General features: G+C 49.8%; 1 long non-coding RNA gene across 1 annotated transcript in view; it reads right to left on the reverse strand.

Annotated features, from left to right (window-relative positions):
- Positions 1-22,818, reverse strand: part of LOC143807253 (uncharacterized) — a 165,794-nt gene that overhangs the window by 95,892 nt on the left and 47,084 nt on the right. The window lies entirely within an intron of this gene.

Genomic DNA, 22,818 nt, shown 5'->3' on the forward strand with positions numbered 1-22,818 from the left:
AACTACAAATCCGATCGACACGAAAAATACTTAGCACACCTCTCAGGAACGCTGGCTTCGAAATGACACCTCACTGGAGTCTGTGAGTTTAGCGGTTCGGGCCGCATTACGTGCGGACTGAATAATAATAATAAGAACTAGATGGGTATTTCCTGAAGGAACTACAGATAGTGCTTTGGAATGGTGCCCGGGCTGCCCCTGCAAGACTTTCACACTTGGGTGCCCCTCAGGCGCTGGTTTGGTAGTTGTAGCCCCTCAGGGTTGAGGCTTGGTGGGCCGGGTCACTCTGGGTCCGATTTGGTGGGCCGGGTCACTCTGGGTCCGATTTGGTGGGCCGGGTCACTCTGGGTCCCATTTGGTGGGCCGGGTCACTCTGGGTCCCATTTGGTGGGCCGGGTCACTCTGGGTCCCATTTGGTGGGCCGGGTCACTCTGGGTCCCATTTGGTGGGCCGGGTCACTCTGGGTCCCATTTGGTGGGCCGGGTCACTCTGGGTCCCATTTGGTGGGCCGGGTCACTCTGGGTCCCATTTGGTGGGCCGGGTCACTCTGGGTCCCATTTGGTGGGCCGGGTCACTCTGGGTCCCATTTGGTGGGCCGGGTCACTCTGGGTCCCATTTGGTGGCCTGGGTCACTCTGGGTCCCATTTGGTGGCCCGGGTCACTCTGGGTCCCATTTGGTGGCCCGGGTCACTCTGGGCCCGATTTGGTCAACCCGGGTCACTCTGGGCCCGATTTGGTCAACCCGGGTCACTCTGGGCCCGATTTGGTGGCCCGGGTCACTCTGGGCCCGATTTGGTGGCCCGGGTCACTCTGGGGCCGATTTGGTGGCCCGGGTCACTCTGGGGCCGATTTGGTGGCCCGGGTCACTCTGGGGCCGATTTGGTGGCCCGGGTCACTCTGGGTCCGATTTGGTGGCCCGGGTCACTCTGGGTCCGATTTGGTGGCCCGGGTCACTCTGGGTCCGATTTGGTGGCCCGGGTCACTCTGGGTCCGATTTGGTGGCCCGGGTCACTCTGGGTCCGATTTGGTGGCCCGGGTCACTCTGGGTCCGATTTGGTGGCCCGGGTCACTCTGGGTCCGATTTGGTGGCCCGGGTCACTCTGGGTCCGATTTGGTGGCCCGGGTCACTCTGGGTCCGATTTGGTGGCCCGGGTCACTCTGGGTCCGATTTGGTGGCCCGGGTCACTCTGGGTCCGATTTGGTGGCCCGGGTCACTCTGGGTCCGATTTGGTGGCCCGGGTCACTCTGGGTCCGATTTGGTGGCCCGGGTCACTCTGGGTCCGATTTGGTGGCCCGGGTCACTCTGTGTCCGATTTGGTGGCCCGGGTCACTCTGGGTCCGATTTGGTGGCCCGGGTCACTCTGGGTCCGATTTGGTGGCCCGGGTCACTCTGGGTCCGATTTGGTGGCCCGGGTCGCTCTGGGTCCGATTTGACGAGCGGCGCCACTGGGTCCGATTTGACGGGCGGCGCCACTCTGGGTCTGACTTGGCGGGCGGCGCCACTCTGGGTCCGACTTGGCGGGCGGCGCCACTCTGGGTCCGACTTGGCGGGCGGCGCCACTCTGGGTCCGACTTGGCGGGCGGCGCCACTCTGGGTCCGACTTGGCGGGCGGCGCCACTCTGGGTCCGACTTGGTGGGCGGCGCCACTCTGGGTCCGACTTGGCGGGCGGCGCCACTCTTGGTCCGATTTGGTGGGCCGGGTCACTCTGGGTCCGATTTGGCGGGCCGGGTCACTCTGGGTCCGATTTGGCGGGCCGGGTCACTCTGGGTCCGATTTGGCGGGCCGGGTCACTCTGGGTCCGATTTGGCGGGCCGGGTCACTCTGGGTCCGATTTGGCGGGCCGGGTCACTCTGGGTCCGATTTGGCGGGCCGCGCCACTCTGGGTCCGATTTGGCGGGCCGCGCCACTCTGGGTCCGATTTGGCGGGCGGCGCCACTCTGGGTCCGATTTGGCGGGCCGCGCCACTCTGGGTCCGATTTGGCGGCCCGGGTCACTCTGGGTCCGATTTGGCGGGCGGCGCCACTCTGGGTCCGATTTGGCGGGCGGCGCCACTCTGGGTCCGATTTGGCGGGCGGCGCCACTCTGGGTCCGATTTGGCGGGCGGCGCCACTCTGGGTCCGATTTGGCGGGCGGCGCCACTCTGGGTCCGATTTGGCAGGCGGCGCCACTCTGGGTCCGATTTGGCGGGCGGCGCCACTCTGGGTCCGATTTGGCGGCCCGGGTCACTCTGGGTCCGATTTGGCGGCCCGGGTCACTCTGGGTCCGATTTGGCGGGCGGCGCCACTCTGGGTCTGATTTTGCGGGCGGCGCCACTCTGGGTCCGATTTGGCGGGCGGCGCCTCTCTGGGTCCGATTTGGCGGGCGGCGCAACTCTGGGTCCGATTTGGCGGGCGGCGCCACTCTGGGTCCGATTTGGCGGGCGGCGCCACTCTGGGTCCGATTTGGCGGGTGGCGCCACTCTGGGTCCGATTTGGCGGGCGGCGCCACTCTGGGTCCGATTTGGCGGGCGGCGCCACTCTGGGTCCGATTTGGCGGGCGGCGCCACTCTTGGTCCGATTTGGCGGGCGGCGCCACTCTGGGTCCGATTTGGCGGGCGGCGCCACTCTGGGTCCGATTTGGCGGGCGGCGCCACTCTGGGTCCGATTTGGCGGGCGGCGCCACTCTGGGTCCGATTTGGCGGGCGGCGCCACTCTGGGTCCGATTTGGCGGGCGGCGCCACTCTGGGTCCGACTTGACGGGCGGCGCCACTCTGGGTCCGATTTGGCGGGCGGGGGCACTCTGGGTCCGATTTGGCAAGCGGGGGCACTCTGGTCCGATTTGGTGGGCTGGGTCCGATTTGGTGAGCGGGGCAATAATGATAAGACTACAGATAGTGCTTTGTAATTGTGCTGTACTGTCACTTTAAGAGCTGATATTATCTGACAAAACTTGTGACCTGGTGGGCTGGTAGAGTTTATAGGCGTTGGCATAGTAACTGGGTCTCACTGCGCATATCAATGAGGTAATCAGCCAGGTGGCAGTTATTTTTAGAAATTGCCTCAGAAATCAGGCCCATTATAAACGTATTGGAAAATTTCCCTATTGAAATGCATTGAGACACTTTTTTCAAACGCAAATTGCGCCAAAACTACAAATCCGATCGACACGAAAAATACTTAGCACACCTCTTGGGGACGCTGGCTTCGAAATGACACCTCACTGGAGTCTGTGAGTTTAGCGGTTTGGGCCGCATTACGTGCGGACTGAATAATAATAATAAGAACTAGATGGGTATTTCCTGAAGGAACTACAGATAGTGCTTTGGAATGGTGCCCGGGCTGCCCCTGCAAGACTTTCACACTTGGGTGCCCCTCAGGCGGTCCGATTTGGTGGGTTGGGTCAATCTGGGTCTGATTTTGTGGGCGGGGTAAATCTAGGTCCGATTCGGTGGGCGGGGTCACTTTTGGTCCGATTCTGTGGGCGCGGCCACTCTGGGTCCGATTCGGTGGGCGGAGCCACTCTGGGTCCGATTTGGTGGGCGGGGCACCTTAGGGACCAATTTGGTGGGTGGGGTCACTCGGTCCGATTTGGTGGGCTGGGCACCTCAGGGTCTGATTTGGTGGGCTGGGCACCTCAGGGTCCGATTTGGTGGGTGGGGTCACTCTGGGTCCGATTTGGTGGGCGGGGTCACTCTGGGCCCGATTTGGTGGAAGGGGTCACTCTGGGTCCGATTTGGTGGAAGGGGTCACTCTGGGTCTGATTTGGTGGAAGGGGTCACTCTGGGTCCGATTTGGTGGGCGGAGCCACTCTGGGTCCGATTTGGTGGGCGGGGTCACTCTGGGTCTGATTTAGGGGGCGGGGTCACTCTGGGTCCGATTTGGTGGGCCGGGCCCCTCGGGGTCCGATTTGGTGGGCCGGGCCTCTCGGGTTCCGAATTGGTGAGCGGGGTAATCTACTATCTAATTATCTAAGGGCACTTCCGTCTTTCTGTCTCACAACACCGCTACGTCATCATCTCGTGAGACCGCAATGCACTCTTGGGACCGGAGCGCGCAACAAGCATCGGGTACCGGCCACTCCAGGTGCAACAAGCATCGTGTACCGGCCGCTCTAGGAGGTGCAACAACCATCAGATACCGGCCGCTCCAGGAGGTGAGTATGTAACTTTTTTATTTTAATTCTTTTTTTTTTTAACAGGGATATGCAGTATACTATGTGACTGGACAATATACTACGTGACTGGGCAGTATAACTACGTGGCTCTGCGCTGTATACTGCGTGGCTCTGTGCTGTATACTGCGTGGCTCTGCGCTGTATACTACGCGGCTCTGCGCTGTATACTACGCGGCTCTGCGCTGTATACTGCGTGGCTCTGCGCTGTGTACTGCGCGGCTCTGCGCTGTGTACTGCACGGCTCTGCGCTGTGTACTGCGCGGCTCTGCACTGTGTACTGCGCGTTCTGCGCTGTATACTGCGCGGCTCTGCGCTGTATACTGCGCAGCTCTGCGCAGCTCTGCGCTTTGTACTGCGCGGCTCTGCGCTATATACTGCGTGGCTCTTCGCTGTATACTACGCGGCTCTGCGCTGTGTACTGCGCGGCTCTGCGCTGTGTACTGCGCGTGTCCGTGCTGTGTACTGCGCGTGTCTGCGCTGTATACTGCGGGGCTCTGCACTGTATACTGCGGGGCTCTGCGCTGTATACTACGCGGCTCAGCGCTGTATACTGCACGGCTCTGCGCTGCATACTGCGTGGCTCTACGCTGCGTACTGCGCGGCTCTGCGCTGTATACCGGGTGGCTCTGCGCTGTGTACTGCGCGGCTCTGTGCTGTGTACTGTGCGGCTCTGCACTGTGTACTGCGCGGCTCTGCGCTGTGTACTGCGCGGCTCTGCGCTGTGTACTGCGCGGCTCTGCGCTTTATACTGTGCGGCTCTGCGCTCTGTACTGCGCGGCTCTGCGCTGTGTACTGCGCAGCTCTGCGCTGTATACTGCGCGGCTCTGCGCTGCGTACTGCGCGGCTCTGCGCTGTGTACTGCGCGGCTCTGCGCTGTGTACTGCGCGGCTCTGCGCTGTGTACTGCTCGGCTCTGCGCTGTGTACTGCGCGGCTCTGCGCTGTGTACTGCGCGGCTCTGCGCTGTGTACTGCGCGGCTCTGCGCTGTGTACTGCGCGGCTCTGCGCTGTGTACTGCACGGCTCTGCGCGGTATACTGCGCGGCTCTGCGCTTTATACTGTGCGGCTCTGCGCTCTGTACTGCACGGCTCTGCGCTGTCTACGGCGCGGCTCTGCGCTGTGTACTGCTCGGCTCTGCGCTGTGTACTGCGCAGCTCTCCGCTTTATACTGCGCGGCTCTGCGCTTTATACTGCGCGGCTTTGCGCTGTGTACTGCATGGCTCTGCGCTGTGTACTGCGCGGCTCTGCGCTGTGTACTGCACGGCTCTGCGCTGTGTACTGCACGGCTCTGCGCTTTATACTGCGCGGCTCTGCGCTGTGTACTGCACGGCTCTGCGCTGTGTACTGCGCGGCTCTGCGCTGTGTACTGCACGGCTCTGCGCTTTATACTGCGCGGCTCTGCGCTGTGTACTGCACGGCTCTGCGCTGTGTACTGCGCGGCTCTGCGCTGTGTACTGCGCGGCTCTGCTCTTTATACTGCGCGGCTCTGCGCTTTATACTGCGCGGCTCTGCGCTGTGTACTGCGCGGCTCTGCGCTGTGTACTGCGCGGCTCTGCGCTGTGTACTGCACGGCTCTGCGCTTTATACTGCGCGGCTCTGCGCTGTGTACTGCACGGCTCTGCGCTGTGTACTGCGCGGCTCTGCGCTGTGTACTGCACGGCTCTGCGCTTTAAACTGCGCGGCTCTGCGCTGTGTACTGCACGGCTCTGCGCTGTGTACTGCGCGGCTCTGCGCTGTGTACTGCGCGGCTCTGCGCTTTATACTGCGCGGCTCTGCGCTGTGTACTGCGCGGCTCTGCGCTGTGTACTGCACGGCTCTGCGCTTTATACTGCGCGGCTCTGCGCTGTGTACTGCACGGCTCTGCGCTGTGTACTGCGCGGCTCTGCGCTGTGTACTGCACGGCTCTGCGCTTTATACTGCGCGGCTCTGCGCTGTGTACTGCACGGCTCTGCGCTGTGTACTGCGCGGCTCTGCGCTGTGTACTGCGCGGCTCTGCGCTTTATACTGCGCGGCTCTGCGCTGTGTACTGCGCGGCTCTGCGCTGTGTACTGCGCGGCTCTGCGCTGTGTACTGCACGGCTCTGCACTGTATACTGCGTGGCTGTGCAATATACTACGTGGACATGCATATTCTAGAATACCCGATGAGTTAGAATCGGGCCACAGTCTAATAATCATAAGACTACGGATAGTGGTTTGGAATTGTGCTGTACTGTCACTTTAAGAGCTGATATTATCTGACAAAACTTGTGACCTGGTGAGCTGATGTAGATTTCATAGGAGTTGGCATAGTAACTGTGTCTGACTGCGCATATCAATGAGCTAATCAGCCAGGTGGCAGTTATTTTTAGAAATTGCCTCAGAAACCAACCCATTATAAACGTATAGGAAAATTTATCCATTGAAACGCATTGAAAGACTTTTTTCAAACACAAATTGCGCAAAAACTACAAATCCGATCGACACGAAAAATACTTAGCACACCTCTCAGGAACGCTGGCTTCGAAATGACACCTCACTGGAGTCTGTGAGTTTAGCGGTTCGGGCCGCATTACGTGCGGACTGAATAATAAGAATAAGAAGAAGTTTACCACGGTGGAATAACAGTATAGTGCTTTGTTCCAAAGCACTATAATAAGAAGTTTACCACGGTGGAATAACAGTATAGTGCTTTGTTCCAAAGCACTATAATAAGAAGTTTACCACGGTGGAATAACAGTATAGTGCTTTGTTCCAAAGCACTATAATAATTAGAATAAGAAGAAGTTATCCACAATGGAATAACAGTATAGTGCTTTGTTCCAAAGCACTATAATAAGAAGAATAAGAAGAAGTTTACCACGATGGAATAACAGTATAGTGCTTTGTTCCAAAGCACTATAAATATAAGAAATCGGATTACAATATGTTGCTTGAACCTAGGAGGTTCAAGCACCATAATAATAAGAAAATATAAGAAATCGGATTACAATATGTTGCTTGAACCTAGGAGGTTCAAGCACCATAACTAGATGGGTATTTCCTGAAAGAACTACAGATAGTGCTTTGGAATGGTGCCCGGGCTGCCCCTGCAAGACTTTCCCACTTGGGTGCCCCTCAGGCGCTTGTTTGGTAGTTGTAGCCCCTCAGGGTTGAGGATTTGGTGGGTGGGGCCCCTCTGGGTCCGATTTGGTGGGCGGGGCCCCTTGGGGTACGATTTGGTGGGTGGGGCCCCTCGGGGTCCGATTTGGTGGGTGGAGCCACTCAGGGTCCGAATTGGTGAGCGGGGTAATCTACTATATAATTGTCTAAGGGCACTTCCGTCTTTCTGTCACCGTTATTCGTTCGCTGATTGGTCTCGGCAGCTGCCTGTCATAGCTGCCGCGACCAATCAGCGACTCGCACAGTACGGAAGAAAATGGCCGCTCCTTACTCCCCGCACTCACTGTCCGGTGCCCGCATACTCCCCTCCGGTCAGCGCTCACACAGGGTTAATGGCAGCGTTGACCGTGGTTTAACGCACTCAGTTAACGCTGCTATTAACCCTGTGTGACCACCTTTTTACTATTGATGCTGCTTATGCAGCATGAATAGTAAAAATATCTAATGTTAAAAATAATTAAAAAAATAAAAAATAGTTACATACTCACCCTCCGGTGGCCCCTCCGGATCAGGAACCGGCCTTTCCCGCTCCGCGCGACGCCCCGGTCACCGCTGCATGCATTGCGGTCTCGCGAGATGATGACGTGCGGTCTCACAACACCGCTACGTCATCATCTCGTGAGACCGCAATGCACTCTTGGGAGCGCGCAACAAGCATCGGGTACCGGCTGCTCCAGGAGGTACAACAAGCAGTGTGTACCGGCCGCTCTAGGGGGTGCAACAAGCATCTGGTGGGCGGGGTCACTCTGGGACCGATTTGGTGGGCGGGGTCACTCCGGGTCCGATTTGGCGGGCGGCGCCATTCCTTGTTCGATTTGGCGGGCGGCACCACTCCGGGTCCAATTTGGCGGGCGGCGCCACTCCGGGTCCGATTTGGCGGGCGGCGCCACTCCAGGTCCGATTTGGTGGGCGGCGCCACTCTGGGTCCGATTTGGCGGGCGGCGCCACTCTGGGTCCGATTTGGCGGGCGGCGCCACTCTGGGTCCGATTTGGCAGGCGGCACCACTCTGGGTCCGATTTGGTGGGCGGCCTAGTGCTTTGGAATTGTGCTGTGCTATCACTTTAAGAGCTGATATTATCTGGCAAAACTGCTGGTGTCGTCATGTACAGTTCGCAGGCGTTGGCATAGTAACTGGGCCTGACTGCGCATATCAATGAGCTAATCAGCCAGGTGGCAGGTACATTTCAAATTGCCTCAGAAACCCGGCCATTATAACCTATGGGAAAATTTCCCTATTGAAATGCATTACAATGAGGGGAAAAAAAAATTTTCAAACGCAAATTGCGCCAAAACTACAAATCCGATCGACACAAAAAATACTTAGCACACCTCTTGGGGACGCTGGCTTCGAAATGACACCTCACTGGAGTCTGTGAGTGAAGCGGTTTGGGCCGCATTAACTGCGGACTGAATAATAATAATAAGAACTAGATGGGTATTTCCTGAAGGAACTACAGATAGTGCTTTGGAATGGTGCCCGGGCTGCCCCTGCAAGACTTTCACACTTGGGTGCCCCTCAGACGCTGGTTTGGTAGTTGAGGATTTGGTGGGCGGGGCCACTCTGGGTCTGATTTGGTGGCCCGGGTCACTCTGGGTCCGATTTGGTGGCCCGGGTCACTCTGGGTCCGATTTGGTGGCCCGGGTCACTCTGGGTCCGATTTGGTGGCCTGGGTCCGATTTGGTGGCCCGGGTCACTCTGGGTCCGATTTGGTGGCCCGGGTCACTCTGGGTCCGATTTGGTGGCCCGGGTCACTCTGGGTCCAATTTGGTGGCCCGGGTCACTCTGGGTCCGATTTGGTGGCCCGGGTCACTCTGGGTCCGATTTGGTGGCCCGGGTCACTCTGGGTCCGATTTGGTGGCCCGGGTCACTCTGGGTCCGATTTGGTGGCCCGGGTCACTCTGGGTCCGATTTGGTGGCCTGGGTCCGATTTGGTGGCCCGGGTCACTCTGGGTCCGATTTGGTGGCCCGGGTCACTCTGGGTCCGATTTGGTGGCCCGGGTCACTCTGGGTCCGATTTGGTGGGCCGGGTCACTCTGGGTCCGATTTGGTGGGCCGGGTCACTCTGGGTCCGATTTGGTGGGCCGGGTCACTCTGGGTCCGATTTGGTGGCCCGGGTCTCTCTGGGTCCGATTTGGTGGCCCGGGTCACTCTGGGTCCGATTTGGTGACCCGGGTCACTCTGGGTCCGATTTGGTGGCCCGGGTCACTCTGGGTCCGATTTGGTGGCCCGGGTCACTCTGACAGCAGGATAAGGGAATGGCTGATAACAGAGAGAAATAGACTGACAGCAGGACAGGGGAATGGCTGATAACAGAGAAAAAGACTGACAGCAGGATGGGGGAATGGCTGATAACAGAGAGAATAGACTGACAGCAGGACTGGGAATGGCTGATAACAGGGAGAATAGACTGACAGCAGGACAGGGGAATGGCTGATAACAGAGAGAAATAGATGGGTATTTCCTGAAGGAACTACAGATAGTGCTTTGGAATGGTGCCCGGGCTGCCCCTGCAAGACTTTCACACTTGGGTGCCCCTCAGGCGCTGGTTTGGTAGTTGTAGCCCCTCAGGGTTGAGGCCACTCTGGGTCCGATTTGGTGGGCCGGGTCACTCTGGGTCCGATTTGGTGGGCTGGGTCACTCTGGGACCGATTTGGTGGGCGGGGTCACTCTGGGACCGATTTGGTGGGTGGGGTCACTCTGGGTCCGATTTGGTAGGCGGGGTCACTCAGGGTCCGATTTGGTGGGCGGGGCACCCCTAGGTCCGATTTGGCGGGTGGGGTCGCTCTGGGTCCGATTTGGTGGGCGGGGTCACTCTGGGTCCGATTTGGTGGGCGGGGTCACTCTGGGTCCGATTTGGTGGGCGGGGTCACTCTGGATCCGATTTGGTGGGCGGAGCCACTCTGGGTCCGATTTGGTGGGCAGGGCACCTCAGGGACCGATTTGGTGGGCGGGGTCACTCAGGGTCCGATTTGGTGGACGGGGTCACTCAGGGTCCGATTTGGTGGGCGGGGTCACTCTGGGTTCGATTTGGTGGGCCGGGTCACTCTGGGTCCGATTTGGTGGGCGGGGCACCTCAGGGACTGATTAGGTGGGCGGGGTCACTCTGGGTCCGATTTGGTGGGCGGAGCCACTCTGCGTCCGATTTGGTGGGCGGGGCACCTCAGGGTCCGATTTGGTGGGTGGGGTCACTCAGGGTCCGATTTGGTGGGCGGGGTCACTCAGGGTCCGATTTGGTGGGTGGGGTCACTCAGGGTCCGATTTGGTGGGCTGGGTCACTCAGGGTCCGATTTGGTGGGCCGGGTCACTCTGGGTCCGATTTGGTGGGCCGGGTCACTCTGGGTCCGATTTGGTGGGCGGGGTCACTCTGGGTCCGATTTGGTGGGCGTGGTCACTCGGGATCTGAATTGGTGAGCGGGGCAATAATTATAATATGACTACAGATAGTGCTTTGGAATTGTGCTGTGCTATCACTTTAAGAGCTGATATTATCTGACAAAACCTGTGTGCTGGGCTCATGTAGGCGTTGGCATAGTAACTGGGTCTGACTGCGCATATCAATGAGCTAATCAGCCAGGTGGCAGTTGGCAGTTATTTTGAAATTGCCTCTGAAAACAGGCCATTATACCCTATGAGGAAATTTCCCTATTGAAATGCATTGAGCAATGCTTTCCAATGGGGGGAAAACAATTTTCAAACGCAAATTGCGCCAAAACTACAAATCCGATCGACACGAAAAATACTTAGCACACCTCTCGTGGACGCTGGCTTCGAAATGACACCTCACTGGAGTCTGTGCGTTTAGCGGTTCGGGCCGCATTAATTGCGGAAAAAAGCCTAATAATAAGAATAAGAAGAAGTTATCCACGTTTGGATTACAATATAGTGCTTTGTGCCAAAGCACTATAATAATAATAAGAAGTTTACCACGATCGGATTACAGTATAGTGCTTTGTTCCAAAGCACTATAACAAGAAGAAGAAGTTATCCACGTTCGGATTACAATATAGTGCTTTGTGCCAAAGCACTATAATAAGAAGAAGTTAACCACGTTCGGATTACGATATAGTGCTTTGTGCCAAAGCACTATAATAACAGAACGTTTTGCCTGTTGTAAAGACAATAAAGCAGATTCAGAGGTTGCACGGCGATTAGGATCATCAAACATTAATGCCATAGCGGCCAAGAAATCATCCAAGTTATTTAACCGTGGGTCACGAGACTCAATCATCGGATTCGCCCAGGCGAGCGCTCGTGCGGTCAGCAGCATTATTACACACAATACTTTGGATCTATCATTAGGAAAACGGTCAGCATGCACATCAAAATATAGCATACATTGATTCACAAAGCCACGAAATTTGTCGCGATCACCATTAAATCTGAATGGGGGCAACTTAGGTGGGCTAGCTGGTGGCGGCTGCCCAGAGGGAAAAGTCGCATGTGCAGCTATTTGCGTGCTTATGTCCTGAAAAGCCTGACCATACTGGGACTCTATGCCAGCAAGTTTGTTTTCCTGGGCTGCCATGCGGGTGCTTAAGTCCTGCAAAGTCTGTCCAAACACTTGTTGATTGAGTTCAAAGCTTCCAAACTTCTTTTGCAGACCTTCCACATCTTTCTTCAGTGATCTAATTATGGAAAACACCTGCTCTAGTCTGCTTTCTGCAGTCATTGTTCCAGCAGTCTCCTCTTTTTTAGGCTAGAGTATCCTGTAATAATTATAGGGGATAACTCAGGAGACTCTTTGCGTGCAACAAGACAACTAAAGGACACAGTTTTATAAGTGGTAAAGTCTATATTATCACACGGTGATTCAAACAGGTGCAGAGAGAAACTCAAGTCCACAATACTTGGTGCAAATATCAAATGCAGCTCAGCAGTGTATAGGAAACTTCAGAGGAAAATGCAATCACGCAGAAAGTCTATGAAGCACAATTATTCTTGAGGATACTTGACACGAATAAGTACTTGCTTAGTCCAAAACACAGATAGATATGCTTATAAAGCAGTTCAAATAATATCTTAGCTCAACCAGGGAGGTCTGGGTAATAGTCTCAAGTTCTTGCAGAGCAGAAACAGCTTACATGTCCAGCAAATGCAGATGGAAGCAGACACGAGCAGCAGATGAAGGAAGATTACTGGAACTGGTGTATGCAACAGGAACTCAGAGCAGAGTAGCAGGATAACCCCACAGGTTCACAGGAGCAGGTATATAGCCAGGGAGTCACCAGAAGTCAGGAGCTGGATGCAAGGCCGAATACTCTAGCACAGACTGATGGCTGGGGTGGACTTTTATAGCAGGAAGACACAGTGCACATGAGACCAAAGACGCCATCTTGGAAAACGGCAGTAATGCACAAAAAGGTAATAAAAATGTTCAGAGTCCTGACACGGTCATGTGACGCGACGTCATCACAGGTCCTGCGCTCATACCAACCCTGGGACCGGAAGCTGCTGCGTGCACCGCACACAGGGCCAGGACTTCAAGGGGCCTTCGGAAGGTGAGTATATGTTTATTTTTTATTTTAAGTCTGTATACTACGTGGCTCTGTGCTGTATACTCCGTCGCTGTGCAATATACTACGTGGCTGGGCAATATACTACATGGCTGTGCAATATACTACGTGGCTGGGCAATATACTACGTGACTGGGCAATATACTACGTGGCTGGGCAATATACTACGTGACTGGGCAATATACGTGGACATGCATATTCTAGAATACCCGATGCGTTAGAATCGGGCCACCATCTAGTAGTAGTTATATTCTTGTACATAGGGGGCAGTATTATAGTAGTTATATTCTTGTACATAGGGGGCAGTATTATAGTAGTTATATTCTTGTACATAGGGGCAGTATTATAGTAGTTATATTCTTGTACATAGGAGCAGTATTATAGTAGTTATATTCTTGTACCTAGGGGGCAGTATTATAGTAGTTATATTCTTGTACATAGGATCAGTATTATAGTAGTAATATTTTTGTACATAGGGGGCAGTGTTATCTATATATATATATATAATTGTCTAAGGGGTACGTCCGTCTGTCTGTCGCGGAAATCCGGGGTCGCTGATTGGTCGCGGCCGGCTGGCCGGGACCAATTAGTGACAGGCACAGTCCGGCCGCGAATTGGCCCCTCTCTACTCCCCTCCAGTCAGTGCCCCCTTCATACTCCCCTCCAGTCAGCGCCCACATAGCCTTTAAGCAGTCCGTTAAACGGACTGCATTACACCGCGGCATAACGCAGTCCGTTAACGCTGCTATTAACCCTGTGTGACCAACTTTTTACTATTGATGCCACGTATGCAGCATCAATAGTAAGAACTTTTTAATGTTAAAAATAATGAAAAAAAATTAAAAATCATTATATTCTCACCTTCCGGCGCCTTTCCCGCTCCTCGCGACGCTCTGGTCCCAAGAATGCATTTCGGCAATGACAGCAGATGACGTAGAGGTCTCGTGAGACCGCTACATCATCACGTGTTATTGCCGCAATGCATTCTTGGGACCGAAGCATCGCTAAACGCCTGGCCTGGATCCTGGGGCCGCCGGAAGGTGAGTATATAACTATTTTTTATTTTCAGTCTTTTTTTAACAGGGATATGGTGCCCACATTGCTATATACTACGTGGGATGTGTTATATACTGCGTGGGCTGTGTTATATACTGTGTGGCCTCTGTTATATATGTCTCTGTGCTATATACAACGTGGGCTGTGCTATATAGTACGTGGCTGTGCAATATACTGCATGGCTGAGCAATATATTACGTGTATGTGCTATATACTATGTGGCTGTGTTATATACTACGTGGCCTGTGTTATATACTACGTCTCTGTGCTATATACTACGTGGGCTGTGCTATATAGTACATGGCTTTGCAATATATTGCGTGGCTGTCCAATATACTATGTGGCTGTGCTATATACTACGTGGCTGTGCTATATACTACGTGGGCTGTGTTATATACTGCGTGGGCTGTGCTATATATTACATGGGCTGTGCTATATACTACTTGGGCTGTGCTATATACTACGTGGCTTTGCTATATACTACCTGGGATGTGCTATATACTGCGTGGGCTGTGCTATATACTACGTGGGCTGTGCTATATACTACTTGGGCTGTGCTATATACTACTATACATATTCTAGAATACCCAATGCGTTAGAATCGGGCCACCATCTAGTAGTAGTTATATTCTTGTGCCTAGGGGCAGTATTATAGTAGTTATATTCTTGTACATAGGGACAGTATTATAGTAGTTATATTCCTGTACATAGGATCAGTATTATAGTAGTAATATTCTTGTATATAGGGGCAGTATTATAGTAGTTATATTCTTGTACATAGGGGGCAGTATTATAGTAGTTATATTCTTGTACATAGCGGCAGTATTATAGTAGTTATATTCTTGTACATAGGGGGCAGTATTATCAGTATTATAGCAGTTATATTCTTGTACATAGGAGCAGTATTATAGTAGTTATATCCTTGTACATAGGGGGCTTTATTATAGTAGTTATATTCTTGTACATGGGGCAGTATTATAGTAGTTATATTCTTGTACACAGGGGGCAGTATTATAGTTATATTCTTGTACATAGGGGGCAGTATTATAGCAGTTATATTCTTGTACATAGGAGCAGTATTATAGCAGTTATATTCTTGTACATAGGAGCAGTATTATAGCAGTTATATTCTTGTACATAGGGGCAGTATAATAGTAATTATATTCCTGTACATAGGGGCAGTATTATAGTATATATTCTTGTACATAGGAGCAGTATTATAGTAGTTATATTCTTGTACATAGGAGCAGTATTGTAGTAGTTATATTCCTGTACTTAGGATCAGTATTATAGTAGTAATATTCTTCTACATAGGGGGCAGTATTATAGCAGTTATATTCTTGTACATAGGGGGCAGTATTATAGTAGTAATATACTTGTACATAGCAGTATTATAGTAGTTATATTCTTGTACATAGGGACAGTATAATAGCAGTTATATTCTTGTACATAGGGGCAGTATTATAGTAGTTATATTCTGACACATAGGAGCAGTATTATAGTAGTTATATCCTTGTACATAGGGGGCAGTATTATAGTAGTTATATTCTTGTACATAGGAGCAGTATTATAGTAGTTATATTCTTGTACATAGGGGCAGTATTATAGTGGTTATATCCTTGTACAAAGGGGGCAGTATAATCTACTATATAATAGTCTAAGGGTCACTTCCGTCTGTCCTTCTGTCTGTCACGGATATTCATTGGTCGCGGCCTCTGTTTGTCATGGAAATCCAAGTCACTGATTGGTCGCGGCAAAACAGCCACGACCAATCAGCGACGGGCACAGTCCGGCGGAAAAATGGCCACTCCTTACTCCTTGCAGTCAGTACCCGCTCCATACTCCCCTCCAGTCACCGCGTTATGCCGCGGTGTAACGCACTCCGTTACCGCTGCTATTAACCCTGTGTGTCCCCAACTTTTTACTATTGATGCTGCCTATGCGGCATCAATAGTAAAAAGATCTAATGTTAAAAATAATAAAAAAAAATAAAAAATTGTTATATACTCACCGCCGTCGGCCCCCGCATCTAGAACCGGCCTTTACCGCTCCTCGCGACGCTCCGGTGACCGCTCCATGCATTGCGATCTCGCGAGATGATGACATGCGGTCTCACGAGTCTGCTACGTCATCATCTCGTGAGACCGGAGTGCACGAGGAGCGTCGGTAACCGCTTCGCCTTGATCTGGGGGCTCCGGAAGGTGAGTATATAACTTTTTTTTATTTTAATTCTTTTTTTAACAGGGATATGGTGCCCACATTGCTATATTCTACGTGGGCTGGGCAATATACTACGTGGGCTGTGCGATATACTGCGTGGGCTGTGCGATATACTGCGTGGGCTGTGCGATATACTGCGTGGGCTGTGCCATATACTGCGTGGGCTGTGCGATATACTGCATGGGCTGTGCGATATACTGCGTGGGCTGTGCCATATACTGCGTGGGCTGTGCCATATACTGCATGGGCTGTGCGATATACTGCGTGGGCTGTGCGATATACTGCGTGGGCTGTGCGATATATTACGTGGCCTGTGCTATATACGTGGGCTGTGCAATGTACTATGTGGCCTGTGTTATACACTACGTGGCCTGTGTTATATACTGTGTGCGTGGGCTGTTATATACTATGTGGCTGTGTTATATGCTATGTGGGCTGTTATACACTCCGTGGCCTGTGCTATATACTACGTGGCTGTGTTATATACTCCGTGGGCTGTGCTATGTACTCCGTGGCTGTGCTATATACTACTTGGCTGTGCAATATACTACGTGGCTGTGCTATTTACTACGTGGGCTGTTATATACTACGTGGGCTGTGCTATATACTACGTGGCTGTGCTATATACTATGTGGCTGTGCAATATACTACGTGGCTGTGCTATTTACTACGTGGGCTGTTATATACTACATGGGCTGTGCTATATACTACGTGGCCGGCCACGAACAATCAGCGATAGGCGCAGTCCGGCCGCAAATTGGCGCAGGATTTGAACCACGCTTCGCTAATTGGTCGTGGCCTGCCGAATCCTGTGTATTCAATGTATTATTCTAAAATCTTCATAAATAAACTACATACATATTCTAGAATACCCGATGCGTTAGAATCGGGCCACCATCTAGTAACAGTTATATTCTTGTACATAGGAGCAGTATTATAGTAGTTATATTCTTGTACATAGGAGCAGTATTATAGTAGTTATATTCTGTTATATAGGAGCAGTATTATAGTAGTTATATTCTTGCACACAGGGAACAGTATTATAGTAGTTATTTTCTTGTACATAGGAGCAGTATTATAGTATGTATATTCTTGTACATAGGAGCAGTATTATAGTAGTTATATTCTTGTACATAGGGCCAGTATTATAGTAGTTATATTCTTGTACACAGGGAACAGTATTATAGTAGTAATTTTCTTGTACATAGGAGCAGTATTATAGTATGTATATTCTTGTACATAGGAGCAGTATAATAGCAGTTATATTCTTGTACATAAGGGCAGTATTATAGTAGTTATTTTCTAGTACATAGGAGCAGTATTATAGTAGTTATATCCTTGTACATAGGGGGCAGTATTATAGTAGTTATATTCTTGTACATAGGGGGCAGTATTATAGTAATTATAACCTTGTACATAGGAGCAGTATTATAGTATGTATATTCTTGTACATAGTGGGCAGTATTATAGTAGTTATATCCTTGTACCTAGGGGGCAGTATTATAGTAGCTATAATGTTCATTTTTCAGACTTCACCATCCTGAAGGTTGAATGTTATATAACAAGAGAAGCAGGGGGTGAGCAGCATCATGTACTAGAAGAAATGACTGCAGCGCTTATTAAATGCTCATCCTCCTCTGGCTTCTCGATCCCAGCACATCAGCGCTTAGATAAGAAATGATATATTTAGGTATCTGACTCATGTAATTTTTAGATGCCGAGAAAATAATCCTTTCAAGTTGCTGTCTGTAAAGTGGAAATCTCCAAATGTCTTGTCCCAAGGTGATCGATATACACAATGTGCCAGCAGCAGCCAGTCAGCCGCTTATTCTTTATTATCCTTATGTAAGATAGGCAGTAAAAGGATGCGCGTGATTGGTTGTATAATTATATCTGTATATCCATATAACCCCTGACTGTCAATTATAGCGATATTAGCATTCATAGAGGAATAATGAGGAGTTTCCTGTCCACCACTGATTATTATGGAACACCCTATAAAGTTCACAGCATCCAATGTGTGTATGATGAGGTGAGACATAAATTATAAGGTTCTGCAGCAGCTGAGGATTATTATGAATTTCTGCAGCAGCTGAGGTGTATTATGAGGTTCTGCAGCAGCTGAGGATTATTATGAAGTTCTGCAGCAGCTGAGGTGTATTATGAGGTTCTGCAGCAGCTGAGGAGTATTATGAGGTTTTGCAGCAGCTGAGGTGTAGCATGAGGCTTTGCAGCAGCTGAGGTGTATTATGAGGCTTTGCAGCAGCTGAGGTGTATTATGAGGTTCTGCAGCAGCTGAAGTATATTATGAGGTTCTGCAGCAGCTGAGGTGTATTATAAGGTTCTTCACCAGCTGAGGTGTATTATGAGGTTCTGCAGTAGCTGAGGTGTGTTATGAGGTTCTGCAGCAGTGGAGATGTGTTATGAAGTTCTGCAGCAGCTGAGGTGTATTATGAGGTTCTGCAGCAGCTGAGGTTTATTATGAAGTTCTATAGCAGCTGTGGTTTATTATGAGGTTCTGCAGCAGCTGAGGTGTATTATGAGGTTCTGCAGCAGCTGAGGTGTATTATGAGGTTCTGCAGCAGCTGAGGTGTGTGATGAGGTTCTGCAGCAGCTGAGGTGCATTATGAGATTCTGGAGCATCTGCTGCGGTCTTGCTTGACTACCAAGACCTGATTGCTATTCCACAAAAGGTTAGATGTAGCCAGACGCTCCTCGGTGTGATATCTGGATATCACCACTAGAGGGCAGGATACACCATCACAATGTAACAATGAAACATCAGCTCCCATTGATTTTCTCCTCCTGATAATGTGTTATTGGAATGTTGGTTTGGGCTTTGCGGAAATATTTTATTATGATGGTAGTGACGTTAAAAGCAAAAAATAGTCCAGCCCTTATAAAATGAATTTTCTTTACTCAGAGAAATTTTGGTTTATTTTGCCATTTATGTGATAAGATCATTGGGATAGCAGTGATTGAATCAGAAATAATTTAACAGTAGTAATTAGCAGATCTGATGAAACATGAAGACCCATTCCCTATACGTGTGTGAACTTAGAGCCACCATAAGCAGCTTCTGTAGGAAGTGACGGCCTACCCCACCTTCTCTTAAGGACAAATGATCAGGCATGTTGAAAATCAACAGGCTCGATCCTTCTTACTCCCAACATAATCAGGACAAACCCATACATATTAGATAGTAGACTTACCAGCCACAGCTAACAGGTATTCATTTTTAGGCTGGCCAAACACATTAGATAATGGTCGACCAAAACCATGTATTTTTGAGAGGCCGGACAGCCATTTAATTTGTATTGGGGTGCCCTGACTTTCCTATGATGTCAGGAGAAAGCTAGGTTGGACATGCTAAACTTCAATTTATCTGGCAGCAACTTATTTCTTTTTGAGTATTGAGAATACATGTACGCTCAGCTGAGGGAACAATGTTATATCTATCGGTCATTCTAAGGTTAGGGTCGCACCCCAGTGTTTTCTCCCGAGAGAATATTCCAGATTGTGCTAATCACATTCAGAGTTTGATGATAGTTTGAGTCTCTCGGATGAGGAGAAGATGTAAAACATATAACTCCATCCTTTCCATTTTGTCCATCTGTGAAAATCACACTGCACTCAGATATCATTCACTAGGCAGGTGACGTTCAAGGACTTATGAATATAGGCAATAAAATATCTATGGTTTCATATGTTTTAGGGTGAATAAAACTAGGAGAGTCACTTGTAAGCTAGGAACTTGGTGTAATAATCTGCTGGCATCATGTATTCTAGGAAGAATGAATCTAGGAGTCACAGGGTGTAAATCTGGGAGAGTCATAGGTTCTAGTGGGAGTAAAAGTAGGAGAGTCATCAGTTCTACTGGGAGTAACAGAAGGAGAGTCATAAGTTCTAGGGTAAGTAAAAGTAGGAGAGTCAGTAGGAGTCATAAGTTCTAGGGGGAGTAACAGTAGGAGAGTCATCAGTTCTACTGAGAGTAACAGTAGGAGAGTCATAAGTTCTACTGGGAGTAAATTTAGGAAAGTCATAAGTTCTAGGGTAAGTAAAAGTAGGAGAGTCAGTAGGAGAGTCAAGTTTTAGGGGGAGTAACAGTAGGAGAGTCATAAGTTCTACTGGGAGTAAAAGTAGGTGAGTCATAAGTTCTAGGGTAAGTAAAAGGAGAGTCAGTAGGAGAGTCATAAGTTCTAGGGAGAGTAAAAGTAGGAGAGTCATCAGTTCTACTGGGATTAAAAGTAGGAGAGTCATAAGTTCTAGGGGGAGTAAAAGTAGGAGAGTCATAAGTTCTAGGGGGAGTAAAAGTAGGAGAGTCATCAGTTCTACTGGGAGTAAAAGTAGGAGAGTCATAAGTTCTAGGGAGAGTAAAACTAGGAGTGTCATAAGTTCTAGGGGGAGTAAAAGTAGGAGAGTCATAAGTTCTATTGTAAGTTCAGTGGGAGAGTCATAAGTTCTAGTGGGCATAAAAGTAGGAGAGACACTTGTATAGAAGGATCTGGGTGTAACAATCTGCAGGCATCATATGTTCTATGAGAAGGAAAGCGAGAAGAGTCGAAGAGAGGAATCCAGATGTAATAATCTGTAGGCATCATATCTTCTAGGGTGATTTTTAACTAGGAGAGTTCCTTGGAGAGAAGGATCCGAATACCAATAATCTGTGGGCATCATGTGTTCTAGGGGAGAGTAAAACTAGGACTCACTTTTCTTGCATGATTTGAGTGCAATCATCTGCAGGCATCATATGTTCTATGGAGGAAGGGGGAATAAAACTAGGAGGGTCACTTGTAGAAAAGGATCTAAGTGTACTTGTAGATCACAGACTAACAGCCTTCAATGCCAATCAGCTGCTTCAAAGGCCAGCAGGATATTGTATTGTATTAAAAGAGGCATTGACCCATGGGATCGGGGCACCATATTACCACTGTTCAAAGCATTAGTTTGCCCTAATCTGGAATATGCAGTTAAGTTCTTAGAAAGGATGATTTAGTTAGAAAAAGCATAAAGAAAAGCTACAAAGCTGATTCGTAGCATGGAAGATTTTAGTTATAATGAAAGATCTAAAGAATGACATTTATTTTGTCTTGAGAAGAGACGTTTAAAGGGGGACATGATTAACTTGAACAAATGCATAAATGGCCCATACAAAAAATATGATCAAACGGTAAAACCTCCTCAAAAGACAAGAGGGCACTCCCTTCTGTAGAAAAAAGGTTCAATCTCCAGAGGATACAAAGCTTTTTTACCATGAGAATTATTAAGATGTGCAAAAGTCGACCTTAGAAGCTGTTCACAGCGGGAACCGTCGATCAATGCATGTTATCAAGAAAGAAATTGCTAATTTAGGGCAGATTGGTTCATGTGTCATGGTTGTACCTATATCCCTTAACTTCGGTCTTACCCTTTCCCACCCCACCCCCCTCGTTGACCCTGATGGATACATTTATCTTTGTTTCAGCTGTACTAACCAACTTCGTATGTATTGTATATATGTATATATTTTGTGGATTCCCCAGAATGTGATATATGTATTAATACATACAGATCGTCACACTGTGACAGTAATTGTCCGGCCGGTGACAGGAGGAGGCTCGCACATTGTTAATCAGTCTATTATACACTAAGTGGTGATAACGGTGAGTGCATCATAAGTACATAAGTCCGTCTCTAAGGAAATGATCCTCAATGTTGTCTTATTTTTGTCTTTCATCTCAGATTACTGGTGAGTGGAATCAGATAGGCAATTTGCTAAGAAATAGAGGTTTGAAATCCGCCTTTTATCTGTTGGGAATAAAATGTCTCACGTTTCCCTGGAAATGTTTTTTTTCCTTTTCTTAGCATGATACAAAGCAATAAATTTCATATCACCTCCTGCTGCACTGCTCACTTCATCTTACTTTACTCTGCCTTCAACAGGCTTTTAGAGGAAGGAAATCATCCACAGATTGAGATGGTTTATTGTAATATGCTTTACACACACGTCATATTTATATAGTGTACACATACATACACATGTCATATATATACTGTACACACACACGTCATATATACTGTACACACAGACACATCATATACTATACACACACGTCATATATATACTGTACACACACATACACATGTAATATATACTGTACACACACGTCATATTTATATACTGTACACACATACACATTTCATATATATACAGTACGCACGTCATATTTATATACTGTACACACACACATCATATACCTGTATATACAGTACACATGTCATATATACTGTACACATACACATGTCATACATATACTGTACACACATACACATGTCATATATACTGTACACACTCACACAGACAGGGCCGTATTTGCCACTAGGCACTTGAGGGCACGTGCCTAGGGCGGGGAGGCACCTGAGCAAGGTTTTTTTTTTTTTTTATTTGGGTCACCTCCTGATCGGCCGCCCTCCCGCTTGCCTACCTGCCTCCCACCTACCCTCCTTGAAGACCATACTCACCTTGCTCCAGCGATGCCTGGTCTTAGTGTCTGCAGCTCGTCCTGAGTGAGCGGTCACGTGGTACCGCTCATTAAGGTCATGAATATGCGTATATTCATGATCTTAATGAGCGTGATCACATGACCGCTCAAGCAGGAAGAAGGTGCTGCCGCCGGGAGTCGGGACAGAGCCAGAAGGATGTCGGCGCGGTGTGGGAAACAAAGGTGAGTATGAGGGACGGGGAGGATGAAGGAG

Source organism: Ranitomeya variabilis, chromosome 2, assembly GCF_051348905.1.
Source record: "Ranitomeya variabilis isolate aRanVar5 chromosome 2, aRanVar5.hap1, whole genome shotgun sequence".
Classification (NCBI taxonomy): Eukaryota; Metazoa; Chordata; class Amphibia; order Anura; family Dendrobatidae; genus Ranitomeya; species Ranitomeya variabilis.